The 21395-nt window shown below is 43.7% G+C and overlaps 1 protein-coding gene across 1 annotated transcript in view; it reads left to right on the top strand.

Moving 5' to 3' along the window:
* The window catches only part of WIPI2 (WD repeat domain, phosphoinositide interacting 2), a gene marked incomplete in the record, with an annotated part of 1162476 nt that overhangs the window by 1118305 nt on the left and 22776 nt on the right, over positions 1-21395 (top strand).

Here is a 21395-nt window from a genome sequence, read left to right as displayed (position 1 = left end):
TGGTACGTCACTGTACAAACATAACTAGTAAAATATTTCAGCTATGTAACTGTTGCACTATTATGTATATAATATGTAATTATGAATGTATCCCTCTGATGAATGTATTTCTATGTATTTCACTTGCCACAGTTTAATGTATGACACTGAAATACAATAATGTGTGGTACTGATGAATGTAATGTGTGGCACTGTAATGCAGTAATCTGTGGTACTGATGAATGTATTTCTGTATGTATTTAATATGTAAAATTTCTATTTTCTGTTGGCGTTTTTCTCCTCGGGCCTCTGCTGAAAATGGGCATTTGTAGTCCAGTCGGACAAACCCGGTCAACAAATATAAATAAAGAAAATAAATAATAAAAATGTATCAGTGTGGTAGTCCGTCTGTTTATAAGTTTATTTATTTAAGTTTAAGTTACAAAGCCTCATTTCTGATGTGTTTGTGTGTAATAAAGCTGCTTGAACAAAACCCGTGAATGTTAGTCTGTTTTAGCCTGACCAGACGAGCGACACAGGTTATGGTGTGTAAGACCCCCATTCAAGATATAACCAGTTGTAGATCCCTCTCCATGGGTCTTGGCACCCACGAAGCCTAATTAAACAAACTGGAGAGACTCCAAATTTCAGCGATCGCAAATCTGTCCTCACCAACATGTCAAACAGATGCACTGCCGGACCCTCATTAGTTAAAACTGATCACAAATCAGTTGCCTTTGATCTGGCAGTAATACCAGAACTCACAAAGGGTGAAATCAGACTAAAAAACTTCATCAAGGCAAACTATACCCTCCTAGGTGAAGGTATAAATGCATTCCAAGCCCCACCCCTAGCTGGAAGTAGTAACTACGCTGAAGCTTACACTAAAGCCCTGTACAATCGCTTGCATAAGTATATAAACTCGACCGTATCAGAAGGAATCAAAGCCAGAGCCCCAAGTAAAAACAAGCTGCCATAGTGGACATCCAGCATCAACAAACGTTACAATAAATGCAAAAGGTTGCTGTCCAAGAAAACAAAGGCAAGGCCCCAACAATGGAAATGCACCCTCCTCAGCCTCAACAAGCAAATAAGACCACTTATCAAGTCCTCCAAGAGCTTCTTTGAGAGAAACTTAGGAAATACAGACAAGGATGACTTTTTACAGCTATGTACTTAACCTAAAGGGTAGAACCCAAGCATGCACAGAACTAGTGGACAATGGGAATCACACACACCGTCCCCACAGAGATAGTAAACCTGCTAGTGGATAGGTTTGGTGAAAAGTTTACTCCCTTATCCCCTCCTAACTTATAACAGACCTTCCCCCAAACCCCCCCTTACATATTTGAAGAGCAGTTCCTCAAAGCCTTGTCCAAGGTAAAAAAAACAAAGCCTCTTTGGGACTAGATGACATGTCAGGCTGTCTTCTAAACAGGCTAAAACATGAACTAGCATCACCACTAAATATCCTTTTCAATCATAGCCTAACCACAGGCTTTGTTCCTGCGGAATGGAGAACAGCAACAGTTATTCCCCTTCCCAAAGGTGACCTGGCAACAGATCTGGGGAATTACAGACCAATAAGCATGACCAGCCTCATCTGTAAGGCTATGGAACATATCATTATGGGTCTCATAAATAGACACCCTGGATCCTACCCAGTTCGGCCTAATGAAGGGCAGATCCTGCCTTTCAAATCTGCTTGATTTCTTTGAAAATGTGACCAATGCCATTGACGAGAGCAAATTTATGCACACAGTATACCTCGACCTGGCAAAGGCTCTCGACATAATCCCACATTCAGGCATTACAGATAAATCTGGTAGACTGAATGTAAACCCCTTTGTTGTAAGATGGGTTGCCAACTGGCTTACAAACCAGACATGCACACTATCAGACTGGTTGACTCCACATCAACCAGCAGACCTGTTACCAGTGGGGTGCTACATGGGGTTAGTGCTGCCCCCCCCCTACTCTTTGGTATATACTACTCAGAAGTTCAGGTCAAGACTAAGGGTTTGTGACTGACCAAGTTTGCAGATGACTGCAAACTGGGTCCAACCATGGAATCCCCAAATTATGTCACTATACTCCGGGAGGGTCTCACGCAGACCAACGACTGGGGTATTAATCACAGTCTCAAACTGATTACAGAGAAATGAATCAACATTCCCTTCAACGCAACAATGTCCCCTCACACTGTCAAACCAACAACAATACCCCAAGTACCCATGAAGTGGTAAGGGACCTGGGATCATAAGTTGACTGCTACCTTAACGTTGACCACCACGTGTCTACTGTAGTAAGGAAAGCTTTCTGCTTAGCACACTTGATTAGGAAAGACATCACCTTGGGAGCAAAAAAAAGTTATACCCCCCCCATATTCTGCACTTATCTGGCCCATAATTGAGTATAACTCCCTGTTTGGCTTGTACTGTACTAAGCTCCTACAGCAACTAGAGACACCTCAGAGGTTTCTAACAAAGAAGATCAAAGTGCTCCAACTTGTGCCTTCGACCGACTAAAAGTCCCTGTCATGATACTATGTATCGTACAGACTTCTTAGGGGAGACTTATGCTTGACCTACATAGCAATCCAAGACCCAAAATTAATGAATTTGCTGCATATCTGTAAATCGAACTGGAATAGGCTACCCGTTCCAGGGGCCTAAGTATGACCTGTAACCTAAATAGGACATGCTGGAGGGACAGATTTATCTCCCAGCAACTGCCGTATCTTTGGAACAGGCTGCCAATTCATGTGAAACAGAACACCTCTGTGACACTGTTCAAGAGAAACCTGGATGAGTGGATGGGGCACCGTAAATTCTTACTGGGGATAGAGTCCACAACCCTCCTGGACATGGGCAGTTATCACTAAATGCAATACTGGGTATTGACTAGCATTTCTATGGTATTATATTGGGATAAAATGGCTAGGCTTAAAATGACCTCTGGGTCAGTAGGCTAGTAGTCTCTTATGATCCTGTCTGTAAATTGAAGTTGTTTAGTGTCATGGGTTCAATTACAGCTGTAGGTCAAATTATTTCATGACATTTTATATTTCTATCATATGGTTAACTGCATATGTCTGTATTTATCTCCCTTCCCAACTTTTTAGTAACATACCATTTGAATATTGCAGCAAGAAAACGTTTGCAAAAACATTCCGGCTCCAACAGAAAGACTTAAGCAGGATAAGGGTGCTTTACTATATCTTGATGTTGGATGTACTGTCCCATCCTTTCTTACTCAGTATAACATGCACTTTATTGTGCTGAGTACGACAGAGTAATAATTAGGAAATAAGTAAAAGTAACACAACATACAGATGGTCCTACATGTCCCAGAAAAATACCGTTGCTATTTCTGTCTCCCTCTCTCTCTCTTCATCTCTTTCTATGTTCACCCCTTCTGTTTGAGTATTTTGTCACTGTCCTTCAGTTGTGTGATTGAAAGTGTGTGAAGTAGGAGTTCCTTTGTGGTGTGATGAGATAATGCTCAGATCTAAAGGCAAATTTTTGCATAATTTCAAGGGTTCTAATCCAAGCATTAGCTAAGTGTTACTGACTGTTTTCAATACACCGTTTTACTTGTAGCTGTTTATATATTATCAGCCACCATTATCTTTCTTCAATAAGCTACTTGGTCCATGCCACCCTCACCCCCACCCCCACCCCCCGTCTATCTTCTCTCTTCTGTCTCATCAGTCTTTGTCCTCTACTTTTGCAGAATGTCTGGCACTGAGCACCATTTACAACTAAGGCTAAGTAGTACCCAACTTATTGTAAAATCAAGAGTTTGTGCCTTCGGACGCATTACTCTGGTGACCTTCACTCTGCAGTGCATTGCTGTGTATAATCAGACTAATCTTCTGTTGAACAAGCTGAAGAGTTTAATGTACAGCCTGCAGTTGTCATGAGGAGACTCAAGACTAATACATGCATTCTGCTTTTCTGCAATCTGTTGTCATATTTGAACTTTGGAGAAGTAGGACATCCTTTTTTATTCCTCCAAATCTTTTGGGTTTCTAATACCATGACGGGACTGGACCCCATTCCTAAGTTAAAGTATGATTAAAGTTCATGAAATTAATATTCTTTCCATCTTTGATGTCAGCCAGAGGTGCTCTTCTCAGCACCCGCTATGTGCCCAGTAGTGACTCCTCCTGCAATCCGTATGGAGTTGCATGTGTTGGTGACATATCTAAATACGATTGTAGATTCTCCTTTATAAGATCCAGTGCTCCTACTACTATTGGATCTGATTGGGTATCTTTCTTTCACATTGCTCTTGCTTCTGCCTGCAAATCCTGATATTTTATGACTTTGTGTCTAGTACACAAGACACTGTAGTCACTGGGTGTGGCGATTTCAATGCTACTTTTGTCTTCTTTTCATGGATCACATGTATCCGGTTTTCTAGCATCTATCTTTTGAACTGTTGGTAATGGATGATCCCATGTGTAAACTTCATTTTCTATGATGCTTTGTGGCTCATGGTTTCAATGTTTTTCAGCCACTTTAATACCGTAATGTTTGCACAATTCCCAGTGCAACAGTCTTGCCACATTATTATGCTTTTCAGTATACTGTCCTCCTGCCATTAGTATGTCACAACCAGCAATGAGGTGTGCGACTGTTTCCAGTTAGGTTTTACAAAACCTACATTTGTCTGTTTCTCCATCATGTTCAATGGACTTTGTAAACCAATGTGTATGCAGCCCACTATCTTGGGCCGCCAATATTAACCTTTCATCTGTTGGTTTGAATTCGCCTCTCCTTAACCATTCTTGCATTCGTTCCTGATCAACATGAGGTTCTTCCAGAAGTTTTCTATACTTGCAACTATATTTATGTATTTTCCACATTACTTGCCATCTCATCTGGTCTTTCACCTTATATTCTTTCTTTTATTTTTTGGCACATTCAGTTGCTGCCTGATTTTTATCTACTTCTGGTTTGATTTCCATTCCTGCTTGATGACAATATGCTTCTGCTAGATTAAGCAGAGAAGTCATCTTAGATTTGTTCTCCTCATGTTTCAAAACTTTCAGTATGTTTGGGTCTTGTGGGGTCAGTGGATATGTGTGAAGTCCCACGATTGCAGAACTGTACATGTAATCATTTGCAAGGAGGCCCATCCCTCCTTCAGAACGGGGAATGTATAATCTTGGTATGCAGTGATTTTTATAACTTATTTGGTGAGCATGAAGCATCCTTGTTTTCCTGGCTAATCTATCCAACACGTTTTGAGGTCGGTCAGTCACTCTAAAACTGTAAGTTAGGACAGGAAGAGCAAATTTGTTTATAGCTTGGATTTTGTTCCTAGATGTCAGCACTGTTTTCAAGATTAATGCAAGTCTTCTAAAGTATTCCTTACTGTTTTATTTGCATTTGTTCATGTTTTTATTGTTGATCCTTCATCAGTTCCCAAATATTTATACACTCCCTCTACCTGAAGTTCTTTTATATCACATTCTTGTCCCAAACTGATGTTTTCCTGGTGCTGCAGTTTTCCTTCTTTAAAGATTGCTTTTGCACATTTATCAAGACCAAATGACATTCTTATATTATCTGAAAAAGTTTTGACAACATGCAGTTGTGCTTTCAGTTTCTCATCCGATGAGCTGTAGAGTTTTAAATGATCGAGAAAGAGAAGATGTGACACTTGGTTGTTTTCTAGGAGCCAAATTATAGCAATGGCCTAAGCTGTTAAGTAGACAGCTTAATGGGTTAAGGGCAAGGCAGAATAGCAGCGGTGACAGAGAGTCACCCTGGAATATCCCCCTTTGAAATTTTATCCCTGGGACTTCTCATGTGTTTATACTTTTTTCTTGTGGTAATGGCAAGGTTGAAATCCAGATGCATGCCAGCGTTTTTCAGTGTTTTGTACGACTCCTGAAGTTGTAACTTGGCTACACATTTTCTTAACTAAATGCATTATCCTGCTGCTATATTAATGTGCTTGCTCCCTATCATGAGCATTGCCTTATACAAATCTTGCCTAACCAGTTATGATAATAAAGAAAACAGTAGCACAACACAAATATGTGCAGAAATGAGCCATAAACTATTAGTATGTCTGTATGTGTATTGCAGTCACCAACTGTTCACCTCTTCCCACCCCTTCTTTGTCATCAAATAAACCTCCTTGATTCAAAACTGTTTCCATAAGCCATGTTTCCACCAGCAGTAACATGCTTGGTCCCTCACGTGTTTCATAACATGCCTATAGCATACATCTAAGGATTGAAGAACTGCATTTGTGACAAATGTGGAAGTCATAACACACGTGTTCTGTATTCAGTCAGAATCAGACATGGTTATATGCGTTTGCTGCTTAGTTGCACGAAAGCCGACACAGAGCTCCATAGACTACTGCTAATTTCCATTCTAAGTTCAACATTTCAAGATATGGTTATGCATACACTAATATGCAGTTGAGCTTGGCAGCTCTGTGCTTCAGAGAGGAAAAAGAATTGCCACAAATAATAATTTGTTTAGGTTACAGGACGTCTGTATGTCTATATTGAATTTTGACAAGTTATCTGGATTTCAGAGTGGTGTTGACTCATTTAAGTCAGTCTGTTAATGAATGTCTGCACTTCAATGTTTGCACTTGCAACTGTGTTGCAGTACTGGTAACCTATTCGCACATAATCCATCACTGTTATTCTGCAGTGCTCTCTCATATTTAGAAAGTGTCTGTATTGGCAATGCACAGCGTGCAAACATGAGGCAAGAAAGGTGACAGTGGCACTAGAAATGTTCACTAATTCCATGCAGTCATCCCAGAATGAAGTGGCAGGAATGTTTGATTAGCAGTCCACTTTGTATGATTGATGTATGTAATACTGTGAAGCATGATCTTGTTAGATGCAAAGTGAAAGGTCACTGTTTTAAGAAAGTTTGTTAGGGATTTATTATACATTATAGAAATGATTTAGTGGTTGCCCTTTTTCCTGTTAATTGTGAAAACAGGATTATCCCTATTATTGTGAAATGTTTTTCTTTTTTGACTTAATGAAATGACTATGATGTCAGCAAGGAGAGACCATAGTGGTTCTGTGTCTCCTTTCTAATTGGGTTTAATGGCCATCTTTTTGAAGAAGTTAAATATATGTCTTAAGGTAACAACTGATGTTAAGCTGTCAATCTCGCCTTCATTCTTGCTGGATGGGTTCGGAGCCGATCCTCGGCTCCGACTCGGCACTTGCTAAGCTCGAGAGCTAATTTTACCAGCTCGAGGCAACCCTATATCCCATGATGCAAGGCGGAGATTACTCAGATCTCGTTTGCCGCTTCGCTAACAAGGTGCCTTCTTTTACCAGCTCTTGGTAAATGAACTTTTCAGAGACTTTTCGTCTACCCCCCTTTAACTATATATATATATATATATATATATATATATATATATATATATATATATATTTTTTTTTTTTTTGTTAATTATCGACTCACCTTAGCCCTATTCCCGTCAGTGTTCCCTTCTTTTTGACTAAATACTCCCTTGTCCCTAGTCAGGCCTTAGGCCTTCCCCTCCCTAAATTTTTTCCTGTCAGGGATTGTATGTGTGTTTTCCCTGGTTAATTTAATTTAATTAATTTAATTTAATTTGTTGGACTGAGTGTTTTTTGTGTGTGATTGTGTTACTGTTGTTCATCGACACAGTTATGTCGAAGGACACTAAGGTCTCAGGCTTCAAGACGTGTGACTCGTGCTGTCAGAAGATGTCTCTGACAGACAGTCACACTTCTTGTGTTTATTGCCTGGGACCTTCACACCTGCAGGACTCTTGTGCTATCTGTCATGCTTTCAGCCCAAGAGTCCTGCAGGAATGAAAAAATAAACTCATACTTAGGGGCTTATTAAAGCCCGAGAGCTCCCCGACTAAGCCGGTGCCGGGGAAGCCCTCTAAACCTGTTAAGCCTTCGGCTCAAGCTTCCAAGCCGTCGGCTTCAGGTCCTTCCTCACCAGGCTCGAGATCGGCTCTGGCCGGAGCTGATCTTTCCATGCCAGTCTCAGTATTGGCTCCATCCTGCACCGATACTACCAGATCCAGACACTCAGTGTTGGCTCCGGCTGGAGCCGACGTATCTTCGGCTCCGATAGCTCCATTGATCTCGAAAAAGAGATCTCGATCCCCTTCAGTGGAATCCATACATTCGGCTCCGAGATCACCTTCGCTCTCGGAGCGGAGCCATCGGAGCCGATCTTCTCGGTCATCCAGGCTATCTGATCATACCTTGAGAGAGTGGTGAGTAGACTATTAAAGTCTCAGGCATTGGCCCAAATACTCCATAGCCCATCTCAACAGACGATAGCTATATCACATCCACCGAGCATTCCTCCTCCGACTCTCTTACAGAGTTCGGAGCCGGAGCTCCTCGGAACCGGTACCGTTGTGACGTTGGAGCCGATACCACCCCTTTCGGCCCCGTCGCCCTCGGCTCCGATTTCCTCCTTGAGACCTTCATTGGAGGGATTGGGGCGTCTAGTCTCTCTCGTCGGCTCCGAGGGGGCGAGTGGCATCGGACCCTTGTCCGACCCCGTTCTCCCTCTCGGAGCTTCGGCGTTGGTGAGCTCGGCCCCGACATCTGACTCGGAGTCTTCCCTCTCGGTGAGGCCTGAAGTTCCTATCTCTTCGGAGAGGGAACTTTCTGGTCTCTCTGACGGGGGAGCCTTCGAGGTGATGAGGAGTGTACTAGCCCCTGGGCTTAGTCAACGGACAGTTCCATCAGCTCCTCCCACTACAGTGCCTGCTGACATCTCTTCCCACTCTCTTGCTCCCGGACCCAGAGATCCAACGCCTCAGGTTTCTCCATTGGGAATATCTTCCTCTTCCGAGGCTTCTCCTGATCAGTCAGGAGAACCCCCGCGTAAGAGGACATGTAAGAGGAAACATTTAGACTCCCCTGAGTCTACTACATCAGATACTGACTTGGATGAGTCGGAGGGATCCCCAAGGTCCTCCTCTGAGGATGTCTCATTTTCAGACATCCTTGGAATCCTTAAACAGTGGGGGAACTGGCCCTCCCTTAATCCCTCCGAGGACGAGTCGGTATACCTGGAGGCGTTCGGATCTCGACCCTCCACCTCCTGGGTGTCTCCGCCTTTCGACCCTCTCATGGAGGTAGTGGCTCGGAAGGCGTGGATGGCTCCAGATTCGGTGGAACCTATCCCTAGGAGACCTTCAAAATTTATTACTGCCCCACAAGCTAGACAATATTTGACAAAGGGTGTCCCAGTTGATGCCATGGTGGTGGCTGCTGCCACCAAGAAGGAATTAACTGATCCTTCAGTACCTGTCCATCCTCCTAATAAGGATTCTAGGACTATGGACAGGTACGGTAAGCGGAATTTTTCTTCAGCGACTTTTGCTATGAGATCGCTGAACTACTTATGCCACTTCACCCGCCTTCAAAGAGATGTTCTTAAAGAGTTGGGAGAATTTTTTCAGGATCCGTCAGCTGCTGGGTCTCAAGATAAGATTAGCTCACAGCTAGGAATCCTTAACTCCATTGCTAACTCCTCCATGCGGCTCATTTCTTATGCAGCCGATGGAGCGAGTAGGGCCGCAGGCACAGGAGTGGCTTTAAGGCGTCAGTCCTGGATGCGGCTTTGTAATTTTGCAGACCCCTTCAAGGCGTCTTTCACAAACTCCCCCTTTGATGGCTCGACCTTGTTCGGTCCTCAAGTGAAAGACACTTTGACTAGATGCGAACAAGATGGCAAGACTCTTTCTGCCGTAGGAGTCCGTTTCTCCACCCCTTCTAGACCTTACCCCAAAGGACAGAAGGGAGGGAAAATGTGGTTCCGCAAATCTCAAGGAGTCACGCCTGATGCACGAAGTCAGTTTACCCCCAGAGGCAGAGGGGGTAACAATAATAGACGCCCTAGGGGCAGAGGTGGTCCGCAGAATCAGGGTAGCAGAGAGCCTTTTTCTGACAAACCCTTCCAGCATCCCTGAGATGTTGCCCGATTGTCCGCCTTCGGAGGCAGTCAGGGGGGAAACTATCGCTGTACCCATTAGCCTGGCTTTCCCTTTCTCAAGACAAATGGGTACAGTCAGTTATATCCGAGGGTTACAAAATTCCCTTTATTCAAACCCCAATTCAACAAAAGGGAACCCTTCCAGACGTTCCACCCGGTCTAAGGGAATTAGCAGTACTAGAAATATCAAAACTGCTAGTAAAAAGAGCCATCCAGCCAGTCCCAGCGGACCAAAAGGATCCGGAATCAACTCAAGGTTCTTTTTAGTTCCAAAAAAGACAGGAGACTGGAGACCAATATTAGATCTCAGCAAACTCAACAAGTTTGTAAAGAAATCAAGATTCCGGATGGTCACGCTTCAGTCCATTCTGCCCTTTCTGGGCAAGGGCAATTGAATGTGCTCGATAGATCTTCAGGATGCGTACTACAACATAAAAATTCACAGACGCTCCAGAAGATTTCTCCGCTTCCGGCTGGGGACCAGTCACTTCCAATTCAGAGCCCTGCCCTTTGGACTCACTACAGCCCCCAGAGTGTTCACCAAATGCATGGCAGTGGTTACGGCTCACCTGAGACGTCAAGGATTCCAGGTGTTTCCATATCTAGACGACTGGCTCCTCACTGCCACCACCAGGCATCAGCTTCTCCAAGCCAGAAATTACACCATTCACACTTGCAGAGGGCTAGGAATTTCTATAAATTTCGAAAAATCTGCCTTGTCACCTTGTCAGTATATTACTTTTATAGGCGCAAGATTGGACACCGTACAACTTTCAGCAAGGTTGACAGACCAAAGGATCTTGGACATTCAAAGTCACGTCCAAGTGATTCTATTCAGCAACAAAATTCAGGCCAGATTTGCTCTGAAAGTACTGGGTCTTATGGCGGCTGCCGTAACGCTTCTTCCCCTCGCCCGCTTTTACATGCTGCTTCTACAATGGATGCTATTCACCCAATGGTCCTTTCAACAACTTCCCATGCATCACAAGATCATAGTAACTCCAACTTGCAAAAGACATCTGACTTGGTGGATATCGTCCCCTCAAATCCATCAAGGCAGACCATTTGTTCCTCTTGCCCCGGTTGCCACGGTTACATCGGACACCTCCTGATCAGGTGGGGGGGGGGGCATTATCAGGGCAGAATGGTCCACGGCACTTGGCAACCTTTCGAGTACCATCTGCACATAAATGTTCTGGAGATGAGAGCAGTGCTTTTAACGTTGCAAGCCCTCAACGACTCTCTTCCCCTGGGAACTATTGCAGTCCAAACAGACAATATGTCCATAGTGTGGTATATAAACAAACAGGGCGGAACCAAGTCCTATCCACTGTGTCGAGAGGTTCTCAGACTTTGGCACTGGGCAATCTCCTCTCACCGGTTTCTGATAGCAACGCACATCCCCGGGAAATCCAACATCATAGCGGACAGATTGAGCAGAGCTATTCTCATGCCTCACGAGTGGTCTCTCAAACAGTCAGTGACTGAAGAGATTTTTCAGTAGTGGGGTCTTCCTTGCTGCGACCTTTTCGCTACACCTCAAAACAGCAAATGCCCAGACTTCTTCTCTCTCTTCCCCCTTCCAGACCATCTCCCCAGAGACGCTCTAACCCAAGATTGGCCCCGGGGACTTCTTTATGCCTTTCCACCTTTTCCGCTGATACCTCAGCTAATTCAGAAAGCAACCGCTTTGAGAGCCAAGTTGATTCTCATTGCCCCTTATTGGCCTCGACAGATATGGTTTCTGTTCCTACATCATTATCTCTTGGTACAGCCATGGCATCTGGACCCGGTTCCAGATGTTCTGACCCACCAGTCGGGTCAACTGCACCAATCCATACCCTCTCTCAACCTCACTGCTTGGTTGCTCCACTTCCATCCTTAGCCAGGCTTCCTATGATTTCTAATCCTGTACGGGATATCATAGTAGCTTCCCTAAAATCTTCTACCAGAAAGATTTACACTGGTAAATGGCGATGTTTCTCTTTATGGGCAAAAGCTAGGAACATAGCCCCCTATACTGCCCCAATTCATTCGGTATTGGACTTCCTAGCTGACATTTTTCATTCAGGATCCTCTTCTTCCACAGTGAAAGTTCAACTGGCAGCCATTTCAAACTTTCATATAGGCTTTTTGGACCACAACATTATGTCACATAAACTTTGCAAGGCATTCCTTCGAGGAATCTTTTTATTGAAACCTTCGATTAGAGACCCCCCCACCACAGTGGGATCTAAATTTAATTTTAACATCCTTGATTCTTTCCCCATTTGAACCTGCAGCTGCCTGTTCTTTGAAATTGCTTTCTTGGAAGACACTTTTTCTAGTTGCCATTACATCTGCCAGAAGAGTATCTGAGCTTTATGCTGTCTGTGTTCGCCCTCCCTATCTAATATTCCACAAAGACAGGGTATCCCTAAGAACTAATCCGTCTTTCTTACCAAAGGTGGCATCACAAACTTACCTAAATCAATCCATTGATCTTCCAGTATTTTTTCCGAACTATTCTGATAGAGCTGAACAAAAGTTACATTATCTCGATGTTCACCACCAGCTCAGATATTATCTGGATAAGACAAAAATTTTTAGGAAATCTGATCAACTATTTCTATCCTATGCAGAGAACAGGAAAGGCCTTCCAGTTTCTAAGGTAACTTTATCTAGGTGGCTGTCTTCTGTGATCACTTACATTTATCAGCTCGGAGGCAAAGAGTTGGTTTCTAACCCAAAAGCCCATTCTACCAGAGCTCTAGCTACATCTACAGCTTTTCAAGCTAGCTTCCAATAGACACTATTTCTGCAGCAGCCACATGGGCCTCTCCTCATACCTTTGTTTCACATTACAAATTAGGTTTGGTCTCCAGAGACAGAGCAAATTTTGGTTCCACCGTTCTCAAGAGTCTGTTCCATTGAGCCACCCAGGATAGAGGTGCTAGGGACGCGGTCCCATCCAGCAAGAATGAAGGCGAGATTGACAACTTAACATTTAGAAGTTATGTACCTACCATAACGTTCCATGTTAGTTGTCTTCTCTCGCCTTCTTTCTTGCGTCCCGCCCTCCATCCCCCTAGCCTGGTCAGACCGGGAAGATTATACATCTTCTATTAAGAGGTTATTACCTTTTTTCTAGCTGTTCAACTCCTATTGTCACTAGATTATGTTGATCCTTTCTAGAGGGTTATGATGTTATTTAGTATCCTTATTTTCTTCCTCCTCTTAAGTTGGAAGAAAATACTGCTATTTCTTCAGCTGCCAAACGAGATCTGAGTAATCTCTGCCTTGCATCATGGGATATAGGGTTTCTCGAGCTGGTAAAATTAGCTCTCGAGCTTAGCAACTGCCGAGTCGGAGCCGAAGATTGGCTCCGAACCCATCCAGCAAGAAAGAAGGCGAGAGAAGACAACTAACATGGAACGTTATGGTAGGTACATAACTTCTAATTTCTATATGAGACTACATTACATGTCATAAGCGGTTTGCGGTGATATCTACTGCAGTTACTGAAGGGTAAAGTACGGAGTGATGTTTTTGGGGAGTACCATGGATAAAAATGTATATGGGTTTAGTAACTCCTAGGTCTCCATAGTAACATTTCTAATTAATGGGTATTAAAGTATTTCTTATGTTTTAGAGTAATGTTTAACATTATAGTGAATATTTCTAAAGAGAAGAAAGTAAGTAAGTGGAAGAATGATGAAATTCACACACATAAGTGATTTTTTAAGCTACTGATAAAAAAAAGGTTTGACTGTTCTGTTTTAGGAAGATTTGAAAGACATGCAAGTGCATCTCATTTGACTGATTTATGAATGAATACATTGACACAGTGATTAAGAAACATTGTCACCTCACAACAATTGTCTAGTTTGGTTCTTAGCTGAGGTAAAGTCTCTACACAGACTGCATGTCCTCCCTGTGTTGTATGCGTGTTCACTTGGTACTGAGGTTTCCTCCCTCACCCCAAAAGCATGTTGTAGGTGGATTGGCAACGAAATATTTTCCATAAGTGTATGTTATGTGGAGGAAGGGTTTAGTAATCTACTTGTGTGTCCCATACCTGTCTAGTAAATTCTGTGGATGGCAGCTGCTGTTCATGGAGTCACTATAGGACTGGGATGTGACTCAGCACATCTGATGAATAAAAGAGTGCAGTGGATGGTAGTTCAAGCACGTTACACAGTATTAGCTTTAAATTTGTCCTGGATGGAAGGCTGTAATAGACTTGTGCATTTGTCAATAATGCCATGTTATGAAGAAACCTTTTCCCTGTTGGTTGCCAGGATGGAAAGATTTTGCTGTTTGTTGGACAGAAGTAGCACAGGCATTATATATATTTTCATGTCTCATCATTTTTGTCTCTCTTCTACCTCTGTTTGGGGCATGCTGCCATCCCAGCATTACGTGACTATAAAAGTGTCGCTCATCGGCTACAACAAGTGCCTTAATTTGTGCACCAGGTTTAAAAATGACAAAGCGGTAAAGACATTTGCAACCATACTTTGTCCCATTGATTGTGCTGCGTGATCCTCCTCCTTCAACTGTTAGCTCCCACAAGCAGTGCAATGCCTTAATATGCCCAATTTAAAACAACAAAAGCAATCAAGACACTTGAAAGCATGCTTTCAGCTCAATTGATTGTACTAGTACTTAATGCATTTTATTATAATATCCCATACATTGGTTTCTTTTAGCTGTAGGGGTCATTTGCACACTGCATAGGTGAGGGCCGACTTTTTCACCCTCCCTGTTACAACTGAAAACGCCCGTAGTTTCCTCATTAACATTACTGCTTGCCTTTTTTCTTTTCCTTTTTTTTCCCTAGTACTACTTGTTTCTGCCCATTGCAGAACTCTGACATAGTATCCTAAGTAACATTTCTTTTCTGTGCAATCAAAAGTAATAACTCTAGGCAGAATATGGTTCTATTTTCTGTTGTCACATGACTGCATAGAGAGAGAGAGAGAGAGAGAAGCGAAACATTAAAATTCTGTTGTATTTTCTTTCGGGGGAAATGTTGTGGGTCTTTGATAGCAGTGCTCACATGTACACACATTGGTGGCTGCTAGCCACTGTTTGTGGCCCACTTTGCTCCCTTCCTTCCACATCCATTGCTACACCCCAGGATTGTACCTTTAAACTTCACTCATCCCACATTAAAAGACTTTCTTACTTACGTGTCAGTTCAGTACAGTTACTGTATTCTCAAACACCCGACAAACATCATTACCTCACAGGTTATAGTGCAGATAAAGTTCTTTCATCTGTTTTTTCGTTAACAGTGAGATGAAGCAAGTACTAGTGATAACAGTGATCCATTCCACTCATACACCATCTCTTACACCAAAATCTCTTTCTGATCACTTCCAGTGTGATGCTAAAGAAGTCCTACTATACTAATATGTTCATCAAACTAAGAGTCTCAGACAATACTCGGTATACTATTGCTCTTTTATTATATTCTGTACACAGCTGACAAATAGTGCCGCACACTTAGTATAAACACAAACTTCTACTCTCTTGCTTAGTCCAGTAATACTTGCATTCCAGTTTCCATTCACTTAACATGGAATAAGCTCCTTGTCACCAGTCCCTGTCTAAATAAACAATTAAATGTGAAACATAAGACTAACCTCCAGTACATCCAGCATAACGAAGACCCTAATAGGTAGAGAGAAAAAACAATTAAATTGCACACATTCTGACTTGCTTCTGTTATTCCTAGCTGCACATAAGCTCCTGACAGAAGCATAGGAAACCTCTTGTTTTGCATCTTGTTCTAGTTCCTTTCTTTCTGACTCGTATTAAGAATCCCATTTTAGCCAAGAAAGCAACCCAGTTCCTGAGATTACCTGTAGAGCTCGGTTTTCATTGCAGTTTGCCCTTGATGTCCTTCAAGGATGCATCTGCAGTCCTAACAAATGGGGTTGTCCTGCCTCAGGCAGCCCTTCGGTTGGCCGGATTCCAAAGTCTGGGTCTGGCCTCTGCTGATGTCGCACTTCACCCGACGTCATAACTGCTGTTAACCGGGTATAAAGGCATCAGCCGACGCCATTTTCCTCAGTCTTTCTTGCCGCGTGGCGCCCGAAGCAGAAACTGTTCGCAAGTGCCGGTCGGTCAGAACCAGAGATTGCTACTACCGAAGACTTCTAAAAAGCTAAGTACCCCGTTGGGGACTCTTTCTTGCCTCAGCCGATGTCAGAAAAAGTGAATAACTGTTTAACTTGTGGGAAACAAATACCTCATAAAGATTTCCACTCTTACTGCCTACCTTGTTTAGGCCCAGACCACGACGTAGCAGCTTGTCTAGCCTGTGCTTCCTTCAACCGACGGACACTTACACGTCGGTCGGAGTTTGCAGAGGAGTTTTTCGGCTCCGCTTTTGCTTACAACATGCCGTCGGAGACTCCGACTTCTCAATTAGCTAAAAAGCGTAAGGAGAAGGACCGACACTCTCATTCCGCGGTTTCGGCCGAAACCGCGGTTAAGCCAACCGTGAGTGTTTCGGCTGAAACCGAGTCCTCGGTTCTTCCTTCGGCCGAAAGCATGCCTCCTACTACCGAGGCCTCATCCAGCATGGCTGAATCTGCTACTGAAATTCCACCTGCTCTTACAGGTTCTCAGGATTTATCAGATACTATCCCTTTAGATATATCTACTCCTGCACGTGGAGCTGCTAGGCCCCCTGCATCCATGTCAATTAAGGCTTTTACCAGGGCTAAAGCAGCTAAATCAACAAAGACCGTGCCTGCTAAAACCCCCTCTCGCAGACCTAGCTCTAGTACTCAAATGCTTAGTCTAGCAGAGGATCTCATTTCTTTGATCAGGGGATCCCAGCCTCACCCTGACAGGGCCTCTCACCCCCCTCCAGAGAAGAGGCCTAGAGCAGAGCCCCCTGAGCCAGTTTCTACAGATTATTCCTCTGATGATTCAGAATATACAAACCCTCCAGAAGGCCCTTATTCGCCATATGAGGACTCTGATGCAGAAGACTCCATTCCTTCTGCTTCTCCTCCTGAGGAATTTTCTTTTGGGGAAACCTTGCATGCTATGAGAGAACAATTTCAATGGCAGGGCCAGGATTTTTCAGACTCTAGGAAAAGGCTTAGGACCTTTTTACATTTGCCACAGCATAGGCCTTTAGCCATTCCTCCAGTACTTACAGTTGTGGATGATGCATTTAATGATGCTTGTACTGCTCCTGACTCTCTTCCTCCGGCCCCTGCTAAGCCAGACAGATACTACAGGGTTCCGGACACACATTATCACTTGTATAAGGCTCCTATTGCAGATCCTGAAACTATTTCACAGGGCCCCAAAGCTGTAGCAGCTGCCTCGGCCAAAAACCCCCTCCCCTCTGAAAGAGAATCTAGGGCCTTAGAGAGATGGGGTAAAAAGGTTTATACTTCTGCTACTCTTTCGGCTAGGGCCTTAAACTGTCAATTCCACATGATTCAGTATCAGGAATTTGTTAGACCAGCTAACTAAAAAGCTGTCCTCGCCTGAACCTTTAGACCGAAAGTCCCTTCAGGAATTGGTACATAACATTCAGCAGGTCAGTAATCATTCCTTAAAATGCGGCTATGATGCACTGGAGGCTTCCTTTAGATCAGCTATGACTGGTACAGTGATCAGAAGGCATGCATGGTTAAAAGAGCAATCCTTACCAGACCATGTAAAGTCAAAGCTCCTAGATGCTCCCATGGAAAAACACAGTTTGTTTGGCTCCCCTGCACAGCAAGTGTTGAAGAAGGTGGAAGAGAAAGCGAAATCTGTCCAGACAGTCAAGGATTTCTTACAGGTCCAGCCTCCGAGGTTTAGTAGGAACTGACCTTCCAAGAATTGGTCCTTTCCAGACACCAACAGAGCACAGAGAGGCAGGAATAGGCGCCCAAGAGGCAGAGGTCAATCCAGAGGTGCCTACAGGGGACGTCAGTGGCGGCCTAACAACCAGAGAAGTACTGCCACAGATCCAGCCACTACCACTTCCACAGGACAATCACAGTGACTTGGCTCTGAAACCGCCTACCAGGGAACAACTAGAAGCACCCTTAGGCGGAAAGCTAGCCTTATTTTCAGTAAATTGGCATTACATTACAGGAGACAAATGGATTTTACAGACAATAGACAAAGGTTACAGGTTTCACTTCCATACTCTACCAAGGAAGAGAGGAATGTCAAACCTACCTCCAAATCAAAAGACAAATGCTCTACAGCAAATAGACCACTTACTAAGGATGAGAGCTGTAGAAAAGGTACCGCCTATGGAACAAGACAAGGATTTTACTCCAGACTTTTCCTGGTGCCAAGAAAGGAAAACCAATGGAGACCTATTCTCGACCTGTCTGCTCTGAACACATATCTCATTGTTCCAAAATTCAAGATGCTGACCCTACAGCAGCTTCTTCCCATGCTGGGCAAGGAGTCTTGGCTGGTAACTCTAGATCTCAAGGAGGCATACCTGCACGTCCCCATACGACCAAATTGCAGAAGATACCTCAGATTTCTTGCAGGATCAGAGCATTATCAATTCTCAGCATTGCCTTTTGGCTTATCTACTGCGCCCAGAGTATTCACGAAATGCCTGGCATCAGTAATTGCGCATTGCAGGCTTCAGGGAATTCAAATTTACCCATACCTGGACGACTGCCTGTTACAAGCGGACAACAAAAACAAATTAACAAAAGATTTGAGAAAGGTCATTCACCTATTGCAAGCCCTGGGATACACAGTCAACATAAAAAAGTCAAGGCTGATACCATCCCAAAGGATAACTTTCTTGGGTGCAGAACTGGACACATCAAGCCAAATGGCATTCCTCACAGCAGAAAAGCAGAAGCACCTACCACTCTATTTCATGGCATTAACAACGCAGAACCAGCTTACAGCAAGGAAAGTCCTGCAAGCCCTGGGTTACATGGCATCCTGCATAATATTGATTCCACATGCCAGACTACATATGAGGAAGTTGCAATGGTACCTAAGGAATTTATGGTCTCAGCACAAGCACAGCCTAGAAACCCAAATTCCAATAATTCCATGCCTGAAGCAAGAATTCCAATGGTGGGCTCAGGCCTGTCAATTGAACAAAGGGCTGCCCTTCCACAGACCTCACCCAAACCAGACTATCACCACGGACGCCTCAGACCTCGGTTGGGGGGCACACATGGTGGACAAGTGCATACAAGGCTTATGGACTCAAGACCAACTGAACCTACACATAAATCAAAAAGAGATGCTGGCAGTAAAGTTGGCAATTCAGACATTCAGACCGTTTCTTCAACAGGGTCATTTGCTGATAAGGACGGACAACACCACAGTTATGTGGTATATCAACAAACAGGGAGGCACACATTCATATCCTCTATGCCGGATGGCAATGGACCTCTGGAATGTGGCCCTGAACCTCAACATTCAGCTCCAGGCAATATTTGTGCCAGGAAAAGAAAATATACTAGCAGACATCTTAAGCAGAACTACCACGGATGCCCACGAATGGATGCTGCATCCAGACATCTTCAAATCCATTACAAGGAAATGGGGACTACCAGAAATAGACCTATTCGCATCCCCACACAACCACCAATTGAAAAAATTCTGCACAAGGACATACCACCCACTAGCTTGGAAGGTGGACTCCCTATCTTTCAGTTGGGAAAACCTGACAGCATATGCATTCCCACCTCTTCCTTTGATGCACAAAGTGCTACTGAAGATCAAAGAAGATCACCCAAGGATCATCCTGATAGCTCCAAACTGGCCGAGGCAGCATTGGTACCCACTACTAAGGAGTATGTCTCGGGAACACGCATGGCCTCTACCCCTAGTTCCTTTACTGCTAACACAGAACAACTTCAAAATCATGCATCCAAACTTGAAAACACTGCAGCTACCTGCTTGGAACATTGCATAAGACAAAATAACCCAGATTTATCTCAAAGGGTTAAAGACATTATCTTGGAGGCTTGCAGACCCTCAACAAGAAAAACTTATTCAGCAAAATGGAAAAGATGTCTCATTTGGAGTGCAGCAAAAGGAGAAAATGCATCACTGGCAAACATAGCTAACATCCTGGAATACTTAGCAGAGCTTTTCCACAAGGGCCTGTCCTACTCCTCCATTAAGATTCATGCATCAGCAATTTCAGCAGAATACAACATGGATCCTCCAGTCTTTTCTCATCCTCTACTCAGGCAGTTCCTGAGAGGAATTAAAAATGTAAAGCCACCATTGCCTACATGGGACTTGAACTTTGTGTTAGAAAAGTTGACACTTCCCCCTTTTGAACCAGCAGCAACAGCAGAATTACAGTACTTATCTTGGAAAACTGCTTTCCTGCTTGCAATCACTTCAGCAAGAAGGGTTTCTGAATTACAGGCATTAATAGCAGTACAGCCCTTCCTTATCTTCCATCAGGATAGAGTGTCCATGAGAACTAATCCTACTTTTATGCCAAAGGTGGTTTCCAGGGTATCATTAAACCAAGCAATCCACCTACCTACATTCTTCCCCAACCCACAGAACAAGGGGGAAAGACTACTACATACCTTGGATGTGCATAGACAATTGCGCTACTACCTGGACAGAACCAAGAACAATAGGAAAACTGACCAGCTTCTGGTAGCATATGCAACAGGAATGGAAGGAAAAGTAATTTCAAAACAGACAATCTCAAAATGGATAGGAAATTGCATTAGATTTCATGGAAAGACAACTCCAGAAAACATCAGACCTCACTCCACAAGGGCTACAGCCACTACTACAGCTTTTTTACGAGGAGTGGCTACCAAAGACATTTTAGAGGCTGCTACTTGGAGCTCCGTGCATACATTTACCAAGCATTACAATCTACCTTTATACTCCAGATCCCGAGCAGGTTTTGCCACTGCTGTTTTGCAAGGGATCTTAACTACACCATAATCTTCTTAGTACCTCCACCCCCAGTTTGGCAATGGTATTCTACCCATTTGTTAGGACTGCAGATGCATCCTTGAAGGACATAGTACAGTTTTGTACCTACCATAAATGTAGATGTCCGAGAGGTATGCATCTGCAGTCAGGATTACCCACCCTCCTTCCCCTCTGTGGTACTCCTAGGGTATTTGCCCATCTTGTAGCTAGCTGGGGGAATCTATTATGGTGTATTTGTTTGTATATATGTATATACATGTTTATTTCTATTTGTTCTCTATTGTTTGGAAACATTTGCATTTATCCAAATTTAGCCTTCCTTGAGGGCACCTGGCATCTGGGGCAAGAAACACTGAGGAAAATGGCGTCGGCTGATGCCTTTATACCCGGTTAACAGCAGCTATGACGTCGGGTGAAGTGCGACATCAGCCGAGGCCAGACCCAGACTTTGGAATCCGGCCGACCGAAGGGCTGCCTGAGGCAGGACAACCCCATTTGTTAGGACTGCAG

Source organism: Protopterus annectens, chromosome 12.part0, assembly GCF_019279795.1.
Source record: "Protopterus annectens isolate FY-2018-M chromosome 12.part0, PAN1.0, whole genome shotgun sequence".
In the NCBI taxonomy this organism is placed as follows: domain Eukaryota; kingdom Metazoa; phylum Chordata; order Ceratodontiformes; family Protopteridae; genus Protopterus; species Protopterus annectens.
This window is presented reverse-complemented; position numbering and strand designations above follow the sequence as displayed.